This window comes from Eretmochelys imbricata, chromosome 5 (assembly GCF_965152235.1).
Source record: "Eretmochelys imbricata isolate rEreImb1 chromosome 5, rEreImb1.hap1, whole genome shotgun sequence".
Taxonomy (NCBI): domain Eukaryota; kingdom Metazoa; phylum Chordata; order Testudines; family Cheloniidae; genus Eretmochelys; species Eretmochelys imbricata.
Window position 1 is genome coordinate 103,912,501 of NC_135576.1, and position 24,627 is coordinate 103,937,127.

At 41.4% G+C, this 24,627-nt stretch overlaps 1 protein-coding gene and 1 long non-coding RNA gene across 12 annotated transcripts in view; one reads left to right on the plus strand and one right to left on the minus strand.

The window, feature by feature from the left end:
* Nucleotides 1-800: 800 nt before the first annotated feature.
* LOC144265239 (uncharacterized) lies at nt 801-5,580 on the minus strand. Its single transcript, XR_013346209.1, has 2 exons — nt 5,371-5,580; nt 801-3,979 (listed from the first exon to the last, which is right to left on the minus strand). It is a non-coding gene; the product is annotated as an uncharacterized LOC144265239 (long non-coding RNA).
* A 5,827-nt stretch (nt 5,581-11,407) lies between these two features.
* Nucleotides 11,408-24,627, plus strand: part of KDM4C (lysine demethylase 4C) — a 447,252-nt gene continuing 434,032 nt past the window's right edge. For 6 of the 11 annotated variants that reach the window (XM_077817658.1, XM_077817659.1, XM_077817657.1 and 3 more), the window contains exon 1: nt 11,409-11,557. The gene's annotated coding sequence lies outside the window, so the exon portion shown is untranslated. Of the gene's footprint in view, nt 11,558-24,627 lie in introns of all 11 variants that reach the window. The other 5 variants (XR_013346208.1, XM_077817665.1, XM_077817667.1 and 2 more) reach the window with 2 other exon arrangements.

Below are 24,627 nucleotides of genomic sequence, written 5' to 3' on the forward strand. Positions count from 1 at the left end.
ACAGGAACTATTTTTAATTTTAAAATTCTAGAAAGGCCAACTTTTAAAGGCATTTATTTTACAGGCCTTGTGTATTATCCCGAACCAGCCATAGTAAGATGCTGTTTGTATTATTCCTAACCAGCCACAGGAAAATGAAGGTGCTGTATGTTTATGGGAGAAGATACTGTAAGGACTTAGTTTAAGTGAGTCTACAGTAATGGAGCCTGATGACATCTAAAAGTGGTAGGCAAAAGTGTGTTCAGAATCTTTTACCAGCAATGGGATAAAGAACATGCTGGAGGTGTCACAAAACAGGGCAGATAATGACTACAAGGAGGCCCCTCCATTCATTTGCAGCTTATTTGCCAGTTTGGCTATTTAGTGAACAGTTAACTGCAGCTCTAAATTTGCCTCTACAAAGGTTTATAAGATTACTGGCAGAGCTGGTCTCCCTTGGTTCCCTGCTGTTTTACAGCCTGAGCAGATTAGTCATTTTTAGTATGCAGGAAAATGCTCATTAGCAGTTAGTTGACATGAGAAATGTAAGATGAAGACTGCCACCTAGTGTGCACTGACAAACCCCACAGATTCAATACATAACAAAAGAACATATTGCCCATGGTGAAGAGAGGGGTCAAAATAAGGAGTCAGAAGGCTGGACTTACTATCCTGAGATCTGTGTAATGGACTCAGAGACAGCTCTGTGGCTCCTGCTGCCCTGACCAGAGAGGCAAATATCTATCCAGTCTCCTCACAGACCACAATCACTTTCACAATAAAGCAACTAAGTTGCTAAGTTGGAAAACAATGAGGAGTCCTTGTGGCATCTTAGAAACTAACACATTTATTTGGGCATAAGCTTTCATGGGCTAGAACCCACTTCATCAGATGCATGGAGTGAAAAATACAGTAAGCAGGTATAAATATACAGCACATGAAAAGATGGGAGTTGCCTTTCCAAGTGAGGGATCAGTGCTAACAAGACCAATTCAATCATGTGGATGTGGTCCATTCGCAACAGTTAAGAAGAAGGTGTGAGTATAAACAGAGGGAAAATTATTTTTTGTAGTGACCCAGCCACTCCCAGTCTTTCAGCAGGCCTAATTTGATGGTGTCAAGTTTGCAAATTAATTCCAGTTCTGCAGTTTCTCGCTGAAGTCAGTTTTTGAAGGTTTTTTTTGTTGAAGAATAGCCACTTTTAAGTCTGTTATTGAGTGTTCAGGGAGATTGAAGTGCTCTCCTACTGGTTTTTGAATGTTACAATTCTTGATGTCTGAATAGTGTCCATTTATTCTTTTGCGTAAACTGTCCATTTTGGCCACTGTACATGGCAGAGGGGCATTGCTGGCACATGATGGCATATATCACATTGGTAGATGTGCAGGTGAACGAGTCCAATGGTGTGGCTGATGTGGTTAGGTCCTATGATGGTGTCCCTTGAATAGATATGCGGACAGAGTTGACAATGGGGTTGTGACGGGTTGGGTCACAGAAACCCCTTGGGACTGCCGCCTGATGTGCTGAGACTACTTCTGAGTCCATTTTCCCTTCAGTATCCTGGGACTTCAGTATCCTGTCTTGTTGAGCCAGACATGCTAGCTTGCTGCAAACACAGACCCAGGTCTGAACCACGTCCTCCAAAAGCTGCAGGCTTAACTGAAAACAGCTTGAGAAGTGCTCCTGTCTCTAGCACCCAGACATTCAGTTCCCAATGGGATCCAAACCGCAAATAAATCTGTTTTACTCTGTATAAAGCTTAGACAGGGTAAACTCCTAAATTGTCCGCCCTCTTTAACACTGATAGAGAGATATGCACAGCTGTTTGCTCCCCCAGGAATTAATTACTTGCTCTGACTTAATTAATAAGCAAAAAGTGATTTTTATTAAATATAAAAAGTAGGATTTAAGTGGTTCCAAGTAATAACAGCCAGAACAAAGTAAATTACCAAGCAAAATAAAACAAAAATACATGAGTCTAAGTCTAATACAGTAAGAAACTGATTACAGATGAAACCTCAACCTGAGAGATGTTCCAATAAGCTTCTTTCACAGACTAGACTCCTTTCTAGTGTGGGCCCAATCCTTTCCCCAGTACAGTTCTTGTTCCAGCTCAGTGGTAACTAGGGGATTTCTCATGACTGCAGCCCCCTTTGTTCTGTTCCACCCCCTTATCTATCAGTTGCACAAGGAGGGAATTCTTTGTCCCTCTCTGGGTTCTCACCCCTCCTTCTTAATGGAAAAGTACCAGGTTAAAGATGGATTTCAGTTTCGGTGACACAATCACGTCACTGTAAGACTTCATTACCCACTTGCCAGCACACAGTATACAGGAAGACTTACAAGTAAACAAAGCCATTTACAACCAATTGTCCTGGTTAATGGGAGCCATCAAGATTTCAAGCCACCATTAATGGCCCACACTTTGCATAATTACAATAGGACCTCAGAGTTATATTTCATATTTCTCGTTTCAGATACAAGAACGATACATTTATACAAATTGGATGACCATGCTCAATAGATTATAACCTTTTTAATGATACCTTACAAGAGACCTTTGGCATGAAGCATATTCCAGTTACATTATATTCACACTCATGACCATATTTTCATATAATCATATAGAGTGTAACATCACAGGCGTTTATTGCAGGGATTGGTTCCTGGGTTAGTGTTTAGTTGAGTGGTGTGTAGTTGCTGGTGAGTATTTGCTTCAGGTTGGGGGGCGGTCTGTAAGCGAGGACTGGCCTGTCTCCCAAGGTCTGTGAGAGTGAGGGATTGACCTTCAGGATAGGTTGTAGATCCTTGATGATGCGCTGGAGAGGTTTTAGTTGGGGGCTGTAGGTGATGGTTAGTGGCATTCTGTTTAGGTACCACTGCCATTCTCAAAACCCCCGCTCAGTTGCCATCTAACCCTGTAAGCACCTAAATCCCCATCAGCACCTAAATTTCTGCCATTTAAGTCCAGATGCTAATGAGCTGCTTGAAGCCCTTAGTGAAGCTAAAGCCCTGGTGGGATTCTTTGGCATTCCCCTGCGTTTCTCTCTAGTGGGGCCTGAGCCATTCGGTGTATGCTAGAACATGCCTAACCTGCACAAAAGACAACCAGGAGTGAGTAGGTTGTGAATTTTTCAGGGGTGCATGGGTAGAGTGTGTGTATGTCCAACCCAGAATACCTCAATAGCTCAATCATTAGTGCACTCACCTGGGTTGTGGATGACCCAGATTCAAATAATTGCTTTGTCTGATTCAGAGCAGAGACTTAGGTGCAAGTCCAATTTAGGCAGAGCAGGGATTCTGGTTCTCCTGCAGCCCTCATGCACTAGCCAGTAGGCTATTGGCTATAATGGGGTGGGGTCAGTCTCTCTCTCTCTCTCTCTCCCTCCTCTCCTCTCCTCTCCCATCAGCCTAGACACCTAACTCCAGGAGAAGGTTCACACTTGAGAATCCCACACAGAGAGAGATGCCTGCCTCCAGCCTGTCAAGCGCTTAAGGCCCAGATCAATGGGCGTTAGGTGCTTAATTACCTTTGAGGATCTGGCCTAAGCCCCACCCCTTTCTTCTGCATTTCACTTCTGGCTAGCTTAGGTGGCTCTGTGCTCAGTTTACTGGCTTTGGAGAATCCATTTCCTAGTGCCCTATCTCTCCCTATACAATTAATGGGGAATCTGGGCATCTAACTCAGGGTACAGAATTACTCTAATCACAGGGTGCCTACAAATTAGGCATTACAACACTAAGTACTCTTGTGACTCTAGCTTTTAGGACCTCTAACATTTTGTTGCCGTAAGCAACCTGCTAGGACTACAGTAAAGATGTTCTTGACTCCACTCCTGTTTTCTTATATTTTAACATATATTGTATAAAACAAAAAACAAGGAACTTGTAGCAGGTCATGGAAAGGGATTTGGTGTCTGTACAGAAATGCTTAAGGTAGCTGAATGTACTGTTGCACTTTCTCAGGCTGCAATTACAAACTTCTCCCTCTTCCCTACTCCTACAGGAAGAAAAAAAAGAATAATTTCAACCCCTTCCCTCCACTTGAGCATTCACACATCCATACTCATCATGGTCCTGATTATCTTGTCAGTTGTGTAGGTACAACTGCCAGTGAAGTCACTAGGAGTCACATGGGTAGAACCGACAGAATAATCAGGTCCTATTGTTGCCAACCCATCAGCAACAACAGCCTCTTAATGGCAGTGCTCTTGTGAATGATATTACTGTAGTTTAGTAAATAACTTACCTAAGCAGCTACACATAAGCAAGTGAAAAAACCTACAGGAATGGAATACATTTTACTGATTTTAATAAATAATAGAGATGGACTCAAGCTGCAATTTACAGCTCTAGCATTAAGTAAAGGGTCTTTGAATGCAGAGTTTGACCTATTAACAAACAGAGGCTTTTTGCAAAAGTGAGAGTCAGATCTTGATTTGGATAATTTTAATGCCCTCAAACTTTGGGGTTTCAGAAGAAAGTTTTTGGTTTGGGATCAAGTCTTAATAAACCCCATTTAGATCAAACAGTTATATAAAGAACTCTTGTTAGTAAGACAACAAAAAGGTTCTTGGTGGGTGATTTTTTTTCACCCCGCTATGCAGAATGTATATGTTAAAACAGAGTGAAAAGGAGAATAAATATATTTTACCTCCTTATTTTTCTTTTGTAAATTAATCAGGTCATTACCAGTCTATTGGCCATGTCTGTGCCAATCACACACAGTTTTAATTTATATAATCCATTCAGTTTCAATCTATTTTGTGTCCATTGAGATGTAAAATGCTTCTGGCTTTTAGTTTAGATCAATGTATTTTAATAATATTAGAATACATTTTTTAATAGGAAAAATACATACAAAGAACAAGTGTATCCCTGGCAATATTTAATTTTTATTGAAAATACAGGATCAAAGTTATAACTGGTATGAGCTGGCACCATTCATTACTTCAATGCACAGTTGAATTTGGCCTACAGAGCACAGAGGGCATAAGCACATACCAATGGTGCCATATACTTCTGTTGGCTAAACAATGGCTTTGATCCATACACTTCAATCTCTAGGTTGCTATTTTTGTACTGGGACTTTCCAAATAGATACATTAGTTTTAGATGTGGAGGTTGACATACCTCAAAGAGACAATGTTTTGTGACAGCTTCCTCCCCCCAGGGTTCCTTGAAAAGAACTAATGTAGTAGTTGTACTACAGAAATTACTATTAATGAGAAATCATATTGTGCCATTGATTTATTAGTTAGAGCTGCTCACTGAAAGCAATTAATTCTGCATGGCACAGTATAGTCCCAGCTGGTCAGTGATATTCTCATTAAGCGCTGTTGTTTCTGGGGTGAAGGAGAACATATTTAGTGATGATTTCCAGTTACTGACCTCTTCCTTTGTCGATGTGGCAGCAGAGAGACATGTGAAAGAAGCACCACTCCGAGCATTCTAGAAGACAGAGGTGGATACATCTCAGCTATTGCTTATTCATGTTAAATTTACATAAAAGTTTTTTTAATCTTCAGTAATACAAAGAATTTGTTAGCTTGATTACATACACAAACCCCAACTCACTTCATCGGATGCATACTGTGGAAAATACAGAAAATGTTTTTATACACACAAACCATGAAAAAATGGGTGTTTATCACTACAAAAGGTTTTCTCTCCCCCCACCCCACTCTCCTGCTGGTAATAGCTTATCTAAGGATCACTCTCCTTACAATGTGTATGATAATCAAGCTGGGCCATTTCCAGCACAAATCCAGGGTTTAACAAGAATGTCTGAGGAAGGGGTGAGGGGGGGTGTAGGAAAAAACAAGAGGAAATAGGTTACCTTGCATAATGACTTCCTACAATCTATCCTGAAGGACGACTCAACACTCTCACAAATCTTGGGAGACAGGCCAGTCCTTGCCTACAGACAGCCCCCCAACCTGAAGCGAATACTCACCAGCAACCACACACCACACAACAGAACCACTAACCCAGGAACATATCCTTGCAACAAAGCCCGTTGCCAACTGTGCCCACATATCTATTCAGGGGACACCATCACAGGGCCAGCCACACTATCAGAGGCTCCTTCACCTGCACATCTACCAATGTGATATATGCCATCATGTGCCAGCAATGCCCCTCTGCCATGTTCATTGGCCAAACCAGACAGTCTCTACGTAAAAGAAGAAATGGACACAAATCAGATGTCAAGAATTATAACATTCATAAACCAGTCGGAGAACACTTCAATCTCTCTGGTCACGTGATTACAGATATGAAAGTTGAGATATTACAACAGAAAAACTTCAGAACCAGACTCCAGCGAGAGTCTGCTGAATTGGAATTCATTTGCAAATTGGATACAATTAACTTAGCCACTCCCAGTCTCTATTCAAGCCTAAGTCATTATGCAAGGTAACCTATTTCCCCTTGTTTTTTCCTACCCCCCCCCCCCAGACATTCTTGTTAAACTCTGGATTTGTGCTGGAAATGGCCCACCTTGATTATCATACACATTGTAAGGAGAGTGATCACTTTAGATAAGCTATTACCAGCAGGAGAGTGGGGTGGGGGGAGAGAAAACCTTTTGTAGTGATAAACACGCATTTTTTCATGGTTTGTGTGTATAAAAACATCTTCTGTATTTTCCGCAGTATGCATCCGATGAAGTGAGCTGTAGCTCACGAAAGCTTATGCTCAAATAAATTGGTTAGTCTCTAAGATGCCACAAGTACTCCTTTTCTTTTTGTGAATACAGACTAACACGGCTGTTACTCTGAAACCTCAACTGTTTTGCACGTACTGTTGCTATGTCACGCATGACCAAGAAGCATGCACACTGCAGGGTGGAGGGGAGGGCGAAACAGAGGGGGCAGGAGTAAAAAAGAAAAAGAAAGAAAAACTTGACGTCTCAGCATAACTACATGCCTATATTTGTGCGTGTAGCTGTTTGCATGCACAAATTGGCAGAGTTGCATGTGAAAATGTCTGTTTGGGTTAATGTCATCTGTACCCAGTAAGTCTGATAAAAACAGCTGAACCAGAACAGTACCCAGATAGGTCTGGCTTTTTAAGTAAAACCCTGCTGGTTACCATTTCAAGCCCATCTCTTGTCTCTTCTTCATGATTAAGGGGTTATATGATAAATGACTATCAGAACACTATTTAAAGGGTGCAAACAGCAACAGGGTAGATGATTTGATAGAAGTGATCAAAAAAGATACTGTTCAGTGAAGTGAAATTTAAGATGTATAGCTAGGGAAAAAAAGCCTGTCTGAATGCTAATGGCTGTTTTTTTCTTAGATCTGGTGCATTGTTTGCTACCTCAGCACTGCCATCTGGTGTTTTCACATAATATGACAAGGAAATTCAACAGAGTGGAGTACACCGTATGTTAAAAAGATGCCTCTCTTCATGTAAACCATTATACTAGTGAATCTGCTTAGTATAAATTAGGCACCCAAGTATTTACATTACAAGGTCAAGCTTATGATGATGACAGATTAAGCAAATTGGTTTGCTCGTGTTTCTCAAGACATTCAATATAGCTGCACCCACCAGTTAATAGGCAGACTACATATTTTACTGATTTAGACTCCTGGGGAGTGCTTCAAACTGGCAGAAAAACTTATTCCAGGCAAAAGAAAGATATGAGTTATTGTAGCAGATATTCCTAACCTCTAGACAAAGGGCACAGGGATTATTACAGGGCCTGAAAGAGGGAAGGTGGGAACATTGTCACAGAAAGGCTAATTTTATATCCTGTTATGCTGGAGCATTTATCTGTTCTGGGTGGCACATGCAGTACTACTGAGCTGAAAACAGAGACCTGTGCTTTCACATCTGTCCAGCAAATCAGGTTTGATGAGCCAATAATCTCACTAAGACCTTTACTTTACACCAGCAAGTTAGAGGTATAGAGCCCGAGATTCCTCAGAAATCTTGGCCTTTCCATAAACCCCATAAGTGAGAGATGATGATCCAATAACCCCAGAGGCCTTGACATCAGACCAACACATTAGAATGCCGAAGCCAGTGAACTCGCAGATACACATGCTGACAGCAACCCAGCAAGCTAGAGGTGCTGAGCCAGTGAGTTCAGAAAGCCCTCTGCCATAGTATCAGCCCACAAGCTAAAAGTACTGATCCAATGACTCAAAGAGACTTGTGCCCTGAAATCAAGATTCGCTAATCCAGTATCCTCAAGAAGGCCTGTGCCCTGATGTCAGGTCAGCGAGCTAGAAGTGCTGAGCCAGTGACTTCATAGAAGTCTGTACTTGGACATCATTAATCATCTCAGCAGGAAAGAAGTCCTGAGTCAGTGAACTCAGTGCCCTTTCTCTTAATAATCAGCCAATCAAGCTAAAAGTGCTCTGCCAGTGATATCACAGAACCATGTCCCTTCACATCACCGTAGTATGCAAGAAGTGCTTATTCAATGACCTCCTAAAGGCCTATGCCTTGACATAAACCCAGAATGCTGAGTCATAGACTCATGGAAAAGCAGGACTAGAGGGCATCTCAACAGGTCATCTAGTCCAGTTCCCTGCACTGAGTCAGTAACTTTCAAAGGTCTACAGCCTTGCCTTCAGTCCAGCAAGCTATAGTTGTTCAGCCTGTTAACCTCAGAGAGAGCTGTCACTTGATATCAGTCCAGCAATCTAGAGTTGCAGAGCTAGTGATCTCTTTTGCCTTGGCATCACTCTAACAAGCTAGAAATGGTGAGCAGGGGTTAAATTAAGGGAGACATTGTTCCTCTTGTCTCTCTCTGCTCCCTTTCCTCCCAAGCTTGGTGGGTTGAGGGGAGGAGAAAGCTCCTGCCCCCTCCTTCACTGTTGGTGAAATTAGAACACATCAGGAAGGAAAGTCCATTGTGGGAACAGCTGGAGGAGCTAGTGTCCAGCTAAACTGTTTTATGCAAGTGGATCCCTGTTTGCAGGATTGAGGCCTTAATTTATACCAGTACTGTACCACTATCCCTTATTGACCATAAATAATACTTTCCAAAACTTCAATCTTATGAGATAGTATTCCCAGTAATAATGTTTTACAATAGAAGTGAGAACCCAGTCTTTACGTGGGCAGAGATAATTTTGTATCTAAAATAAGAGACATCTTTTGCAGTGAGGGATATATCTTAAAGACCACTTCCAACAGGAGGCTTGTCTTTTGCTATCCATCTCTAACAATGCTTCAGTCTCCATTTCCTTACTGAGGAAAAACAAAGTCAAATAGATGAGCTTTACGTTTAGTCCCAAGACTCAAATAGAGGTTGCACCAAAAGTGCTTCTCATTTGTTAGTAAGGAAACATTTGTCTCAGACAAATGACCAGGCCACACTAGTAGATCATGTGTTCATCACAGTACTTCATCCTTTGTAAGTATAGGCCTGACTTGCTAAGGGACTCAATCTTTTTCCAGGACCCACTTCATCAATTATAGTAATCTGGTACATGACCAGAACTGACTTACAAATTCAGATATTGGTTGGTGAGCCTTCTCAACAGCATGTAGAAAGTTTTGGAAGAGTCCTACCCTTATCGTCAGGTTATGCTACAAGACTCACCTCTTTGTCACAGCAGTCTCTAAAGAAGTATAATAGAAAATGACTCACTAGCACACTACAAGGCAGAAGTCTATATCACAAGAAAGATGTAGAGAAGTCCTCACTGCTTTCCATAATCCATGTATAGTGACCAGATAATACAAGGAGATACTACAGAAATGCCAGTTGATGCAGACAATGAATTCAGATAATAGGGCACATCACACAACGAGGAGGAAAAAAAGACTAATTACAGCAATGCCTTGAAAATAAAATTACATATTGTAGCAGTGCTTTCGAAGCTAAATCAAGAAGAGTACAGCTAAATTAATAAAACTACACTATATGGCAGGGCTTAATAAGTTGAATAAAAAAAAGTGGCACATACAACATAATAAATTGCTTGCTAGAGATACATCAGAGATGAATTTCTCACTGTAACTGCACTGACCAGGGTGAGAGAAATATATGGCAGAAAAATCAGTTTCCTTGGTGCACTTTCATTTTACAGGCAAAGAAATGTTGCCTCATTCATACCATCATTTGGACTGTACAGAGTTGTCCTAACGTATCTTGTGGCTTCCTGCCTAGATTTGGCAGTTCCATGGGCCAAACTTCATAGGCATCCTCTACGCAGTGGACAGGCCTATGGTTGTAACCTTATTGTATCAAAGTGGTTGACTGCCTGACTTAGGTTTGACTTAACAAAACCTTTCCAGTTATGTGCGATACACGTTTAAGCTGCATCAGATTAACACGATGTATTTGTTCTAACAGCAGGAAAGTGGAAACTGCCATCTGTTGCTACACCACACAAATTGTCAAGTAGTAGCTTCAGCAATAGATAAACCAGTAGCGTGACTGCAAGTGTGCACACCTGCACGAGTGCATGACGGAGAGCCATACTATTGTGGAAAGCCACAACAGAGAGACGACTTCTGCATTTGGTTTCAACACTCAAATAAAGTCAGTCACCAATTTCAGCCAGGAGCCCTGTCTGGAGAACAAGTATGTGGATCCCAGACGGGTGGGCTCTTTCGCACAAAGACGCAGACAAGAAAAAACAAGGATTCTCACAAAAATAATTGCCCTATTTGTATTTCAACTCTAGCTGTGGACAGCAGCCGTGGCAGGGGGGTTGTCTGGGAGGCCACACCGTGGAATGGGTCGCAGTTGCGAGCGTTTCTCCACAAGCACAAGAGCTTTTTATTTAAGACCCAGGCGCCTCGCTGGTGCAGAAATCCATGTGTGCAGCTAGCACAGCTCCTTTATCTGCCCTCAGCTACGGGGCTTGGTAAAGTGGGCCCTGCCCACGGCGAGCACCAGCCAGCTCTACCAGGGCTGCTGGCACAGTTTTTATGGGGGGGGGCGCAGGCTGAGAGCCACTGGACCACTCCATAAACCCTCTATGCAATGGAAACCACTTTAACTCAGGGGGTGCTACAAGACCCCCCCCCCATCCCTAATTCCAGCATCTGTGATGAGCTCTACAGGCAGGGCCCGGCTCCTGTTCGAGGTCCCGAGGTGCCCTGGGGGCGGGCGCAGCTGCCTACCCCCATTAGGGGCGCTGCGGCCCCAGGGGCCCGCGCGCGCGGCTTCTATTGGCCGAACAGAGATCCGCTAGCTGCTTCTCCCGCTCATTGCCCAGCAGCAGATCAGGCTCACGTGACCTTCTCCATGCTGTCACACAGGCAGTTTCAGTTATTGTCCAGGGTCCCTTCATGTCGCTCCTCACCCCCCCCGCCAGAAACATGTTCTTACACATGCGCAGTGCTCTTCCCGGAAATACGGTTAAGGGGTCCGGGATCACCTGACACAGCCCTCCATACTCGTGGGCGGGGTTCCCGTGTCACGTGATGTCCCCGGTTCGCCTCCGTTCTCGCCGTGCCTACAGGAGGGTCTGCGCATGCGCAAAAAACAGCTGTCATCCGCGCACGGAAGAAGCCTGGAAAGCAAAGCAAAGCAGAGAGCGAGCGAGGGGGAGTGCGGCCGCCCCCCCGACCCTGCCGGGCCGTTAACTTCCCCGTCCAGGTACAGTCCGTGGGGCCGGGCCGGAGCGCACAGACCCCCGCTGGGGGCAGAGGCCGGGCCCGGGGGTGCGGCTGGGGGAGCCCGCAGGGGAGGCCCCTGAGGGGAGCAGGCAGGGGCTGGAGCCCGCTGCGGGAGCGCGGTGGCGCAGGGAGCGGCGGGGCTGCCTGGGGCGGGGAGGCCGGAGCACGCAGCACTTAGGCGGGGATGCCGCTGCCACCTGCTCGCGGGAGGGGCCGGGAGTACGTGTGGCCAGGGCTGTGTTTGTGGTGAAGCAGGGATGAGTGGGGACCAGGGCACGGCTTGTGCGTGTGGGGAGGGGCCGGGGGTGGCTTCCTGTGAGCAGCCCTGGCCCCGCGGGAGGGAGGGAGGGAGGCAGGCAGGCGGGGGTGCGTGTGGGTCCCGGCTCTCTCTGCCATGTTCACTCTCTGCACCCCCAAACCGCCCCGCGGTACGGCGCTGCACTTGCTGAACAGGACGTGGGGGGATCACACAGGAAACCAGCCCGCTTGCCCCAGCTGTCACTGTGGCTGCTGCCCTTGTGCGCGCTGCAGCTGGGCTGGGCGCATCTGCTAGTTGGGCAGATAAATGGAGGGAAGCGAGGGGCGAATGCAGTTCTTGTGGCGCATGTTGAGTTGTTTGGATTTTGTATTCACGAACATGCTATTGTATTTTAAAACCAGTGTTTTCGTAACATAAACGTGAAAAACAAATCAGACTGCATGTGTGACTTGTCAGTGTGTCTCTCACTTCTTGTGTGATTGCACTTCCGAGTTGGATATGAGCGTGTGTGTAGACCTGGATAAGCTACTGTTAGGAAAAATCCCATTTAAAAACACATAGTGAAAGGAATACAGCAGGTGTATCACTTTTGGCCCCAATTCTACAATGAGCTCAGCATGGGTTGGCCCCCTCCTGAAGTTGGTGGTGCTACATGTGGACACAGATGTCTGTCCAAATAATATCTCTACCTTTTGTAGAGTGGTTTTCATTCGTAGATCTCAAAGTGCTTTACAAAGGAAGTAAACATTGTTATTCCCATTTTACAGATGGGGGAAACTGAGACACAGAGAGCTGAAATGACTTGCCCAAGGTCACCCTGCAGGCCAGTGTCTGAGCCAGGAATAGAATCTGGCTCTCCTGAGTGCTAATTGGTTACTCTATCCACTGGGCCATACTGAATCCCTTACAGGATTGGAACCTTCAGGAAGTGTTTTGGATCCTCTATTATGGGATGTGTTGTGGATTCTATTGCTTTTCATTGTGAAATAGCAATATTTTTATAGAGAAAGATAATTTTAAAAATCAGGCTTGGTAAATGAAACTAGCAGGTGTCAGATAAAAATAATCAATTAGTTTAACAGTGCATAGTATTAGATTAGGAGGTGCTGTTTTGACTTGAATTGTGACACTTTTTAAAAAAAAAAAGTCATGTAATTTCACAGATTTTTCATGTATGGATTTGAATACAGTTTTCTGACTGTCCTATTCTCTCCATCATATTCTTTGGATTTTTTTTTTCAAATGGTGCATTTTTCTGTTCTTGCAGTTTCTGTAAACTATAGGTGCAGTAGTACAATATATACATTTCTTGTTGTTGATATTTCAGTGAAAGTTAACCAGTACAAGACCACAGTGACACCTATGTGATAGTACTAAGCTAAGTGGTTGACAGGAGATTGTAGTTCAGAGATAGGGTTCCTGTTATCATTGTCAAAAAAAATCATAAGCAAACTTTCAACAGAATGTAGCAAGGGATTTTCTGTGTAATAACTGCAAAAACTAGAAAGAAAATGATTACTATATTCTGAATTAATAATCATTTTAGGCCCCAGTCCTACAGCGTGCTCTGTGTGGGTACATGGATTCACATATGCAGAGCAAATTGCAGGATTGGGACCTTAAATTCTACATTATCAATCTACTTGAAAGTCAGAAAATAAAGGTAAAATGTTCCTCTCCTCATTTGTTGAAGTAATCCTGTTAGGCTCATTTGGATTACTCACATGAGTGAAATGAGTGGGATTTGATCCTAAATCAGTAAAAGCATCATTGGTGTCAAGGTCTGGTTAAAATTAACATTTTTTATTTTGAACATTTCTGCTAGTTTGTAATGCATTTGAATGAAGATAACTGATCTTGTTTCTTTATATAAAGAAAAAATTCTTCCTGTTGATTGATTTTCAATGTTTATATCATTTCAGAGACTGAAGGATCCACCTTCGATGTTCTTAAATAAGTAGTTTTAAATGTGTAATTTCTGTCCCTACTTTTAAAAATTAGTTTCTTCCATTATTGCTGCTATCAGGTAGCTGACATAACTATAATTTGTAATCTGATATATTTTATGCAAAGCAAAGGGTTTGGTAGTGATAGCTTAGTGGCTTGATTTAAAAAAAAAAAAAAAAAAAGGGAAACAAAATGGCACAGTGACCTTTTTCTTGGATGCATTTTTTACTAAGATATTGAGTATGATGACATACATATTTGTAAAATTGTTTCTCTGTCAATGTGTATACTTTGGTAACCAGTAAATGGTTTTACTGCAATAACACAACCCCCAAGTGTAGACAAAAATGTGATTTGCAAAGTTTATTTTCCTTTGCTTAAAATTGGGATAAACTGAACCGGTGTGATTCATGGCTACCCTTGTCTCCACTTGAATTTGTGCTGGGATAGCTATGCCAGGTGCTGGCCACTGGTGACGGAACTGTGGCTAATCCCTGGTAATAAAACCTATGCTACATAACCAGGATCTGCTTTTTTGGGATGTCTCCCAGGAAATGATTTTAGCTTAATAATAAAGAATGGTAATGATTAAGCCATAATCGGGTCAGATTTAGCATACATTGCACTTAATGGGGAAACATTTAGCCAGTATGAAGAGATGCTAAAATATAAAATTCTAAGATTTGGCCTTCTAAACATAGATTGCAGTGTAAATATTAAAAGAAGAAAATGAGGTGTAGTGAGTTAGTTTTTTGTCTTGCGTCTCTGTTTAATACAGTATTTCGTCATTAAGGGTCTGACTTGTTTAAAATTTAGACCCTTAATGACAAAATACTGTATTAAACATAAATATACAATTACCACAGTTATACATTCAAATCAGTAAATTACGCAGGCAAATGCTAATTATTATTTTAGATTGTTTAAAATGTGTCCTCTTTCAACTGGGGCAGCTGCTTAATTGTACTGTTTCATGTTTGTTTAAGTTCATCTCAATGATGATAGCGAATAAGAATTGTTCTTGGGACAACCATAACACTTTTTCGAAAACAAAAATGTAAACAGTATAACAGTGAGGAACTTGTTATTGTGTTTTGGTATTTTTATGTTCATTTCATGTCTACAACAAAACAGTAAACAACTGACAGAAAATAACTCTTTAATATGCTGTTGCATTTTAAAAAAATGCCCCCCCTTCCCTTCCGTAGAATCAGAAATTAGCAAGCTTAAATACTGGATATTCTAGAACAAGAACTTAATTAGTTATTCTTGCATATTTCAGACATGCAATAAAGGGATTTTATAAGCAGTTTCATACTGATGGGTCTAAAGTGCACTATAAAACTGTGCTGCTTTTTTGGAGCAGCAAATTGTTATGGAGCTCTGTAGGTTTCTTAGATGGTATTGCATTTAGAACATAAGAATGGCCATACTGGGTCAGACAAAAGGTCCATCCAGCCCAGTATCCTGTCTACCGACAGTGGCCAATGCCAGGTGCTCCAGGGGGAGTGAACCTAACAGGTAATGATCAAGTGATCTCTCTCCTGCCAACCATCTCCACCCTCTGACAAACAGAGGCTAGGGACACCATTCGTTACCCATCCTGGCTAATAGCCATTAGTGGACTTAACCTCTGTGCATTTATCCAGTTCTCTTTTAAACCCTGTTATAGTCTTAGCCTTCACAATCTCCTCAGGCAAGGAGTTCTACAGGTTGACTGTGCGCTGAGTGAAGAAGAACTTCCTTTTATTTGTTTTAAACCTGCTGCCATTAATTTCATTTGGTGGCCCCTAGTTCTTATATTATGGGAACAAATAAATAACTTTTCCTTATTCGCTTTCTCCAAACCACTCATGATTTTATATACCTCTTAATCTCCTCTTTTCCAAGCTGAAAACTTCTAGTCTCTTTAATCTCTCCTACGGGACCCGTTCCAAACCCCTAATCATTTTAGTTGCCTTTCTCTGAACCTTTTCTAATGCCAGTATGTCTTTTTTTGAGATGAGGAGACCACATCTGTGCGGAGTATTCAAGATGTGGGCATACCGTGGATTTATATAAGGGCAATAAGATATTCTCCGTCTTATTCTCTATCCCTTTTTTAATGATTCCTAGCATCCTGTTTGCTTTTTTGACTGCCGCTGCACATTGCGTGGACGTCTTCAGAGAACTATCCATGATGACTCCAAGATCTTTTTCCTGATTAGTTGTAGCTAAATTAGCCCCCACCATATTGTATGTATAGTTGGGGTTATTTTTTCCAATGTGCATTACTTCACATTTATCCACATGAAATTTCATTTGCCATTTTGTTGCCCAATCACTTAGTTTTGTGAGATCTTTTTGAAGTTCTTCACAGTCTGCTTTGGTCTTAACTATCTTGCGTAGTTTAGTATCATCTGCAAACTTTGTCACCTTGCTGTTTACCCCTTTCTCCAGATCATTTATGAATAAGTAGAATAGGATTGGTCCTAGGACTGACTCCTGGGGAACATCACTAGTTACCGCTCTCCATTCTGAAAATGTACCATTTATTCCTACCCTTTGTTTCCTGTCTTTTAACCAGTTCTCAATCCATGAAAGGATCTTCCCTCTTATCCCATGACAACTTAATTTATATAAGAGCTTTTGGTGAGGGACCTTGTCAAGGCTTTCTGGAAATCTGAGTACACTATGTCCACTGGATCCCCCTTGTCCACGTGTTTTTTGACCCCCTCAAAGAACTCTAATAGATTAGTCAGACATGATCTCCCTTTACAGAAGCCATGTTGACTTTTGCGCAGCAATTTTATGTTCTTGTATGTGTCTGACAATTTTATTCTTTACTATTGTTTCAACTAATTTGCCCGGTATTGACATTAGACTTACCAGTCTGTAATTGCCAGGATCGCCTTTAGAGCCCTTTTTCAATATTGGTGTTACATTAGCTATCTTCCAGTCATTGGGTACAGTAGCTGATTTAAAGGACAGGTTACAAACCATAGTTAATAGTTTCACAATTTCACATTTGAGTTTTTTCCGAAGTCTTGGGTGGATGCCATCTGGTCCCGGTGTCTTGTTACTGCTAAGTTTCTCAATTAATTCCAAAACCATCTGTAGTGACACTTCAGTCTGTGACAATTCCTCAGAATTGTCACCTACAAAAGACAGCTCAGGTTTGGGAATCTCCCTAACATCCTCAGTTGTGAAGACTGAAGCAAAGAATTCATTTAGTTTCTCTGTGATGACTTTATCGTCTTTGAGTGCTTCTTCTGTATCTCGATCGTCCAGGGGCCCCTCTGATTGTTTAGCAGGCTTCCTGCTTCTGATGTACTTAAAAAACATTTTGTTATTACCTTTTGAGGTTTTGGCTAGCTGTTCTTCAAACTCCTTTTTCGCTTTTCTTATTATATTTTTACATTTAATTTGGCAGTGTTTATGCTCCTTTCTATTTACCTCACTGGGATTTGACTTCCACTTTTTAAAAGATGCCTTTTTATCTCACTGCTTCTTTTACATGGTTGTTAAGCCACGGTGGCTCTTTTTTAGTTCTTTTACTGTGTTTTTTAATTTGGGGTATACATTTAAGTTGAGCCTCTATTATGGTGTCTTTGAAAAGCATCCATGCAGCTTGCTGGGATTTCACTCTTATCACCGTACCTTTTAACTTCTTTTTTACTAACCTCCTCATTTTTGCATAGTTCCCCTTTCTGAAGTTAAATGCCACAGTGTTGGGCTGTTGAGGTGTTCTCCTCCCCACAGGAATGTTAAATGTTATTATATTATGGTCTCTATTGCCAAGCGGTCCTGTTATAGTTACCTCTTGGACCAGATCCTGCACTCCATTCAGGACTAAATCGAGAGTTGTCTCTCCCCTTGTGGGTTCCTGTACCAGCTGCTCCAAGAAGCAGTCATATAAAGTATCGAGAAATTTTGTCTCTGTATTTCATCCTGACATGACATGTACCCAGTCAGTGTGGGGATATTGAAATCCCCCACTATTATCGAGTTCTTTGTTTTGATAGCCTCTCTAATCTCCCTTAGCTTTTCATTGTCACTATCACTATCCTGGTCAGGTGGTCAGTAATAGGTCCCTACTGTTATAGTCTTATTTGAGCATGGAATTATTATTCATAGAGATTCTATGGAACATGTGGATTCGTTTAACATTTTTATTTCATTTGAGTCTACATTTTCTTTCACATATAGTGCACTCCCCCCCTCCCCTGCATGACCTGGTCTGTCCTTAGTTTTAGTTGTACTATCATAGATTTATATATTAATCTAGGCCTTATTTCATTGGTTTAAAGACGTGTAATTATAAGTGCTAAATAAAATCCTGATGCTGCATACTTAAATGTTTAACTTTATACATGAGTAGCTCCAATGACTTCAGAGGAACTTCTCATGTACTTAAAGATAAAAGCATGGATAAAAAAAAAAGGAGTACTAGTGGCACCTTAGAGACTAACCAATTTATTTGAGCATAAGCTTTCGTGAGCTACAGCTCACTTCATCAGATGCATACTGTGGAAAATGCAGTGAGGAGATTTATATACACACAGAACGTGAAAAAATGGGTGTTTATCATACACATTGTAAGGAGACTGATCACTCCCCCGCACCCCCCCCCCCCCGCTCTCCTGCTGGTAATAGCTCATTTTACGTGATCACTCTCCTTACAATGTGTATGACAACACCCATTTTTTCATGTTCTGTGTGTATATAAATCTCCTCACTGTATTTTCCACTGAATGCATCCGATGAAGTGAGCTGTAGCTCATGAAAGCTTATGCTCAAATAAATTGGTTAGTCTCTAAGGTGCCACTAGTACTCCTTTTCTTTTTGTGAATACAGACTAACACGGTTGCTACTCTGAAACCGAGCATGGATAAGTTTTTGCAGGAGTTGAGCCTAACTTTTGGCTAAAAATAAAGAAACATTCTCAGGTTAAAATAATATTAAAAGCAAATTTTCCTGTCAGTAATTTCAGATGTTAAAATATGAGAGAGTTTGAATTTTGAATGTATTTGTTCAGGTTAAAACAACTGCATAATGCAAAAAATAGAAAGTGAAAGTAAATTTACTTCTATCTATAGTTCCCATCAGTTTCACTTTCTGGTTCTCAAACATTAGCAGAATGCTACAATTGCAAATCCAAAAACAACTTTTTTAAAAAAAGAAAAGAGAATGAAATGTAAAAATACAATTAGGAAGGCCAAAAAAGAATTTGAAGAACAGCTAGCCAAAGACTCAAAAAGTAATAGCAATTTTTTTTTTTAAAGTACATCAGAAACAGGAAGAAACTGCCAAACAACCAGTGGGGCCACTGGACGATTGAGATGCTAAAGGAGCACTCACGGACAATAAGGCTGTTGCGGCAAAACTAAATGAATTCTTTGCGTCGGTCTGCACGGTTAAGGATGTGAGGGAGATTTCCAAACTGTTTATTTTTTTTAGGTGACAAATCTGAGGAACTGTCCCAGATTGAGGTGTCATTAGAGGAAGTTTTGGAACAAATTGATAAACTAAACATTGATAAGTCACCAGGACCAGATGGTATTCACCCAAGAGTTCTGAAGGAACTCTAATGTGAAATTGCAGAGCTACTAACTGTTGTCTGTAACCTATCATTTAAATCAGCTTCTGTACCAAATGACTGGAGGATAGCTAATGTGATGCTAATTTTTAAAAAAGGCTCCAGATAGGATTACCAATTTTGGTTGGACATATTCCTGGAGACTTAATCACATGACATAATGTTTAATTAATGATAGAGGTCTATAAAATCATGACTGGTGTGGAAAAAGTTAATAAGGAAGTGTTATTTACTCCTTCTCATTACACAAGAACTAGGGGGTCACCAAATGAAATTAATGGGCAGCAGATTTAAATCAAACAAAAGGAAGTATTTTTTCATACAATGGACAGTCAACCTGTGGAACTCCTTGCCAGAGGATATTGTGAAGGCCAAGACTATAACAGCGTTCAAAAAAGAACTAGGTAAGTTCATGGAGGATAGATCCATCAATGTCTATTAGCCAGGATGGACAGGGATGGTGTCCGTAGCCTCTGTTTGCAGAAGCTGGGAATGGGCAACAGGGGGATGGATCATTTGATGATTGCCTGTTCTGTTCATTCCCTCTGGGGCACCTGGTATTGGCCACTGTTCGAAGACAGGATACTGAGCTAGATGGATCTTTGGTCTGACCCAGTATGGCCGCTCTTAAGTAAAAAGAAAATAAAAATTTCTGCCAGTAAAAAGTGAAATCCCATCCCCATCGGGCAAAACAGCCATCCACGTCAGTGTGGCTAGGATTTCACCCAAACTTTTTTTTGGAAATTTCGTTTTCTATCAAAACTTAAAAATTGAGTTTATGACTTGATAGTGTCCCTTTTAAAAGAACCTAGATAATTATTGTAAAAGCACCTGCGGAGAAGGAAAGTAAAGAGACTGACATTGTGGGAGCGGTGAGGTTCAGTTAATTTTCACCATTTATTTCCTTCATGTAGAAGTGACCTTACAGTGTACTCAAAATTACAAATGTATTCGATATTTTGGAACCAGATAAATTATTTATACCTGTGTAGTGGTTAAGAAAAGGTTTTTAAAATAAAATGCCGAACATGAATTAGAAATTGGGTGGAAATACAGGGAATAAAGCAACAGAAATGAAAGTAAGTTTAAGGAACAGTTGGATATTTTGTAAAGGGGGGAGGATGGAGTGGCAAAACTAGGAGGTTTATGACATCCCAAGAGATTTTGTTTTTAACAATTCTTTTATTCTGTGTTCTGCAATTACAACTCTGCTAAACCCTATTATTAAGGTTGCTTAATATTTTCCCTGTAACTCCATATTTCTAGTTTCTTGTAACTTAGACAAACGTTAACCTTTTGGGCTGAAACTGTCCAGCTTGGTCTCAGTCTCAAGCTGATTTTTTTTTAAATGTTTAATCAAAAGCAGTGTTCTCACTTTTGAGAGTAGGTCAGTGAAAAGGAGATAACATATATATTGTTTTAAATCTTTTTTTTTATGACAGGTCTAGAGTCCCAGGGATTTTGCGTATGGATTTGAAATTTTGGCAGGGCGATAGTTCCAAGCTCAGATGTTCTTTTTGTTGTCCCCATGAAAATCCCTCTAAGTTTGACTGAGTTGTGAGCCAGGGGAACTAGTTAAAAGCATGCATGCTCCTGGGCCAGACTGAGCCTCGCGTATCACTTCTAAATAGCTATATGGAGCTATAGCTTCAAACCCAACACGGGCAAAATGAATGTAGCTGGTTCTTTTCCCCCATCAAGATGCCTAGTGGCTTGGGGGAAGGAACACTGGGCTCGGAATAGGAGATCTTTTTTTTGCGTCTTGTCTCTTCCATTTATTAGAATAATAATTATTTGTGTTTCTCAACTCTTATTATTGCACAAGACTTTATATCTCTTCACTAGGAGGGAGGCATATATCATTCCTCCCATTTTACAGGAGGAATAAACGAGGACTAGAGAGGTTGCAAATGTCCCTTCTAGCAGAAGTTGGAATAGAACCCAGATCTCTGATATGGTGGACCCAAGTCTCCTTTAAAGTACACTACCTTTCAGCAAGAATATGCCAAATCTGTGTGCTTGGCTGTGCTGTAAAGTGGGGCCCTTCTTGCGTACAAAATGCTTTGAGACCCACTGAGAATTTGCAGTATGTAAACGCAAAGTATAATTAACCCAGGATTCCTAATTCTCAATCCCCTGCTTTAATCACTCCTTTCCCAGAGACAGGAATTCTGCTATCCAACCTTCTAACTGTTGTTTAGCAAAGACCTGCATATGATAGAATTATTTTCTCCATTTTTCTTTCAAAAAGTCCATTTAAAACCTATGGTAAAAGCATATTAGGGTGTAAAATTTAGGAAATATCAGAATTAAGCTATACCACGCAACCTAATTCTGCTCCTTTGTGCATATGTATTATGACATAGTCTTTAACTTTAACTCTGATCGTGTATAATTGTTTTCCCACTGCCTCGGGATGCACAGTGCATGAGGCAGGGACTGAAGGAAGAGAAAGAAGAGTTTTGTGATCAAGATTCTGGCCTGGGATCTGTGATAGCTGGGTTTTATCCCCGGCTCTGCCGTACACTTCCTACATGCTAAATGAAAACTTTTGGACATGATCACTAATTATGTGATTCTCTTTTGTTGGGTGCCCTATTTGAGACTCCAAGGATTGATTTTTTTTTTTGTCTGAAGTTCTCAACACTCTCAATTCCAGTTGAAATTAGTGGGACCTGTGAGATGATCACCTCTGAAAAAATCAAGAATTAAGTTCAGCATTCAGTTACTGAGTGTGATGTTCCTCAAGGTGCAGCCTGGACTGCTGTGTCCCTTTAGCTCTCCAGCCTAGGATCCCTTTTACACTGCTTTGCTAGTGATCAGCAAACCCCTCCAGGCTCTGCTCACTCACAGCCATCAGCATGTAAAGTCACTCCCAGCTGAATATATGAATGCTGGGATATATGAATGCTATGCCCAGCCATCCATGAATAGATACAGGGCGATATCCGCCCATCCCTCAGTCCCAACCTTGCCTCCCCAGAAATGTGCATCTTGTGTCGTTCAGTAGCCCCCTGGACCATACAAGATCATGAATTAGTCTGTCATTCCAACAAATGGAATGAATATGCACCAGCCCTGTTGATCTGAATATAGATTTTCCAAACACTTGAATCAAACACACTGATTTAGATAAAACAGTAAAAAGTTTATTCACGAGAGAGAGAGATTTTAAGTGATTTACAAGTGGTAAGGAATAAAAGTCAGTGGTGGTTACAAAAGAAATAAAAAGGTAAACATGCAAGCTAATTCTTAAACTTTACTAAGAAGTTTAAAAACAAAAAGGTTTCTCTACAAAAGCTTGCAACAGTTTGTACTGGTGGGAAAAACCTCCATGCCAGGACCACTCTCCCAATTCAGTGGTGTCTTTCAAGCAATCTTGCTGCCATGTAGAGAAGAGGGAAGAGAGGTGATGAGGTGGTCACTGCCTCTCCTTTTTATACTCTGACCCTTTGTACTGGAAAAGTCTTTGATGGGTCATGGGATCAGGCAGTTCCGTGGTGTACGGGAAGTGCCAACTGTCCTTGAAATGAATTGTAAATTTCTTGTTTGCAGCTCCTCTGCTGGTAAATCTCCGATTAAGCAGGTAATGGCCGTTTAGCACTTAACTGGCGTGCCTTTGTCTTTGAGAAAATGGTCTAAGGGCGTTACCCAGAATTACAATATATTTCAATAACAAACTTATAACAGGATCTCACAATTTTACGTGCAGTGATGTTACACACATTTCATCAGGATAATAATATTCAGCAGATTTCAGTTTTCAAACAATACCTCACAAGGCATACTTTGTACACAATATATCATAACCATATAAAAGTGGGGTATGTGGGTGTACAAGGTGTCACAGTGAGGTACCCAAAATAGGTGGTCACTTACAAGTTTTGGCTTTAATCTTCCTGTGCCTCGGCTCCTCACCTGTAAAAGGTGGTATTAATTCTCTAAAGAAGTATTTTGAAGATTGATAAATTTATGTACAATGTGGTGGTGAGTGTTATAGAAAAGCTCATGAAGACATTCTTGAAAAAATCCTTATTCAGTGAAAGGTTTAGATGGTGTGCAGTAAATAAGATGAGTCCCCTTTTGAATGGAGAGGATAAAAATAAATATTGAACAGCTGCCTCATTCACTGAGCATTGCCCATCCTGTGTGGTAAGTGAAGTAAGTGTCCACGCAGGGGAAAATACATCATGTGATCATATAAAGACTATATCATAATGCATACTTACAAAAAGGCAGAATTAAGGTTGTGTGTGCTACCTGGATTCTGGCCTTTCCTAACTTTTGAATGGTTCACTCTGCAACCCTAAGAATACTTTTTAATATAGTTTTTTTTTGTGTGGAATTAATATTTTGTTTTTCCCTTTTGGTAGGGCTTGAAAAATCCATTCACAATTGGCTAGTAGGCAACTTTTTCCTTAATGATGTGTGGGGAGTAGGGTGCTTGCCAGCGCTTAAAAAATGTACAAGGTACCTTCTAGCTACAGGGAGTTACAAAAGACAAAGTATACGTGTGTATGGAGTGTCTTTCCATCGGCGATGCTCAGGGCAGTGCCCTGGTGAAAAGGCCAGTCTCTGGGAGAACCATCATGTAAGTGACTTAGCAGAAATAAGACAACAGTAATCAGCAAGAGCGAAACTTTTTCAGCATAAATTAAAGACAAACAACAAGAATTCTCCAATCTGGGGTTCACTGATCCCTGGATCTAGACCTCTGCCTTTTTATAGGTACTTTTTTCCACATGGCTGACAAGCAGCCATTTTTATAGCTCCTTATCAAATCATGTGTATACGGGGAGAAGAAAGGAAAGACAGAGATGATGACCTTTTGCTTACTGAGAACTAGGTGTTGCCTCTGCATCCTGTCACAACCAATGTCTGGCTACGTGGTTCTGATAAATTTCTCATTCCCTCCCCCCCCCCCAAACCCCCCAACTTTACCTGGTAGAAGGGAGAAGGTGTTTTCTGCATCTTCTCCCTCCTCCTGGGGACTACAAAGGGGATTAGTAAGGAAGATTACTGCTAGTCTACTCCAGAGCCAGCCATCAGAGGCGTAGACTTTCTAATATGCTGGGGGGAGGGGGGGCTCCACCCTTGCCCCCACTCCACCCCTTACCCCAAGGTCTTAAGAATCTAGTAAAAAATAAAAGGAATACTGAAGAATATTTCTTATGAAAGTAGGGAATTGCTAGCATTAACTTGGGGCGCAGGTGCTGTGTGTGCTTTCCGAACTCTGCTTTGCTAACACACCCAAGTCCCGCTTTTC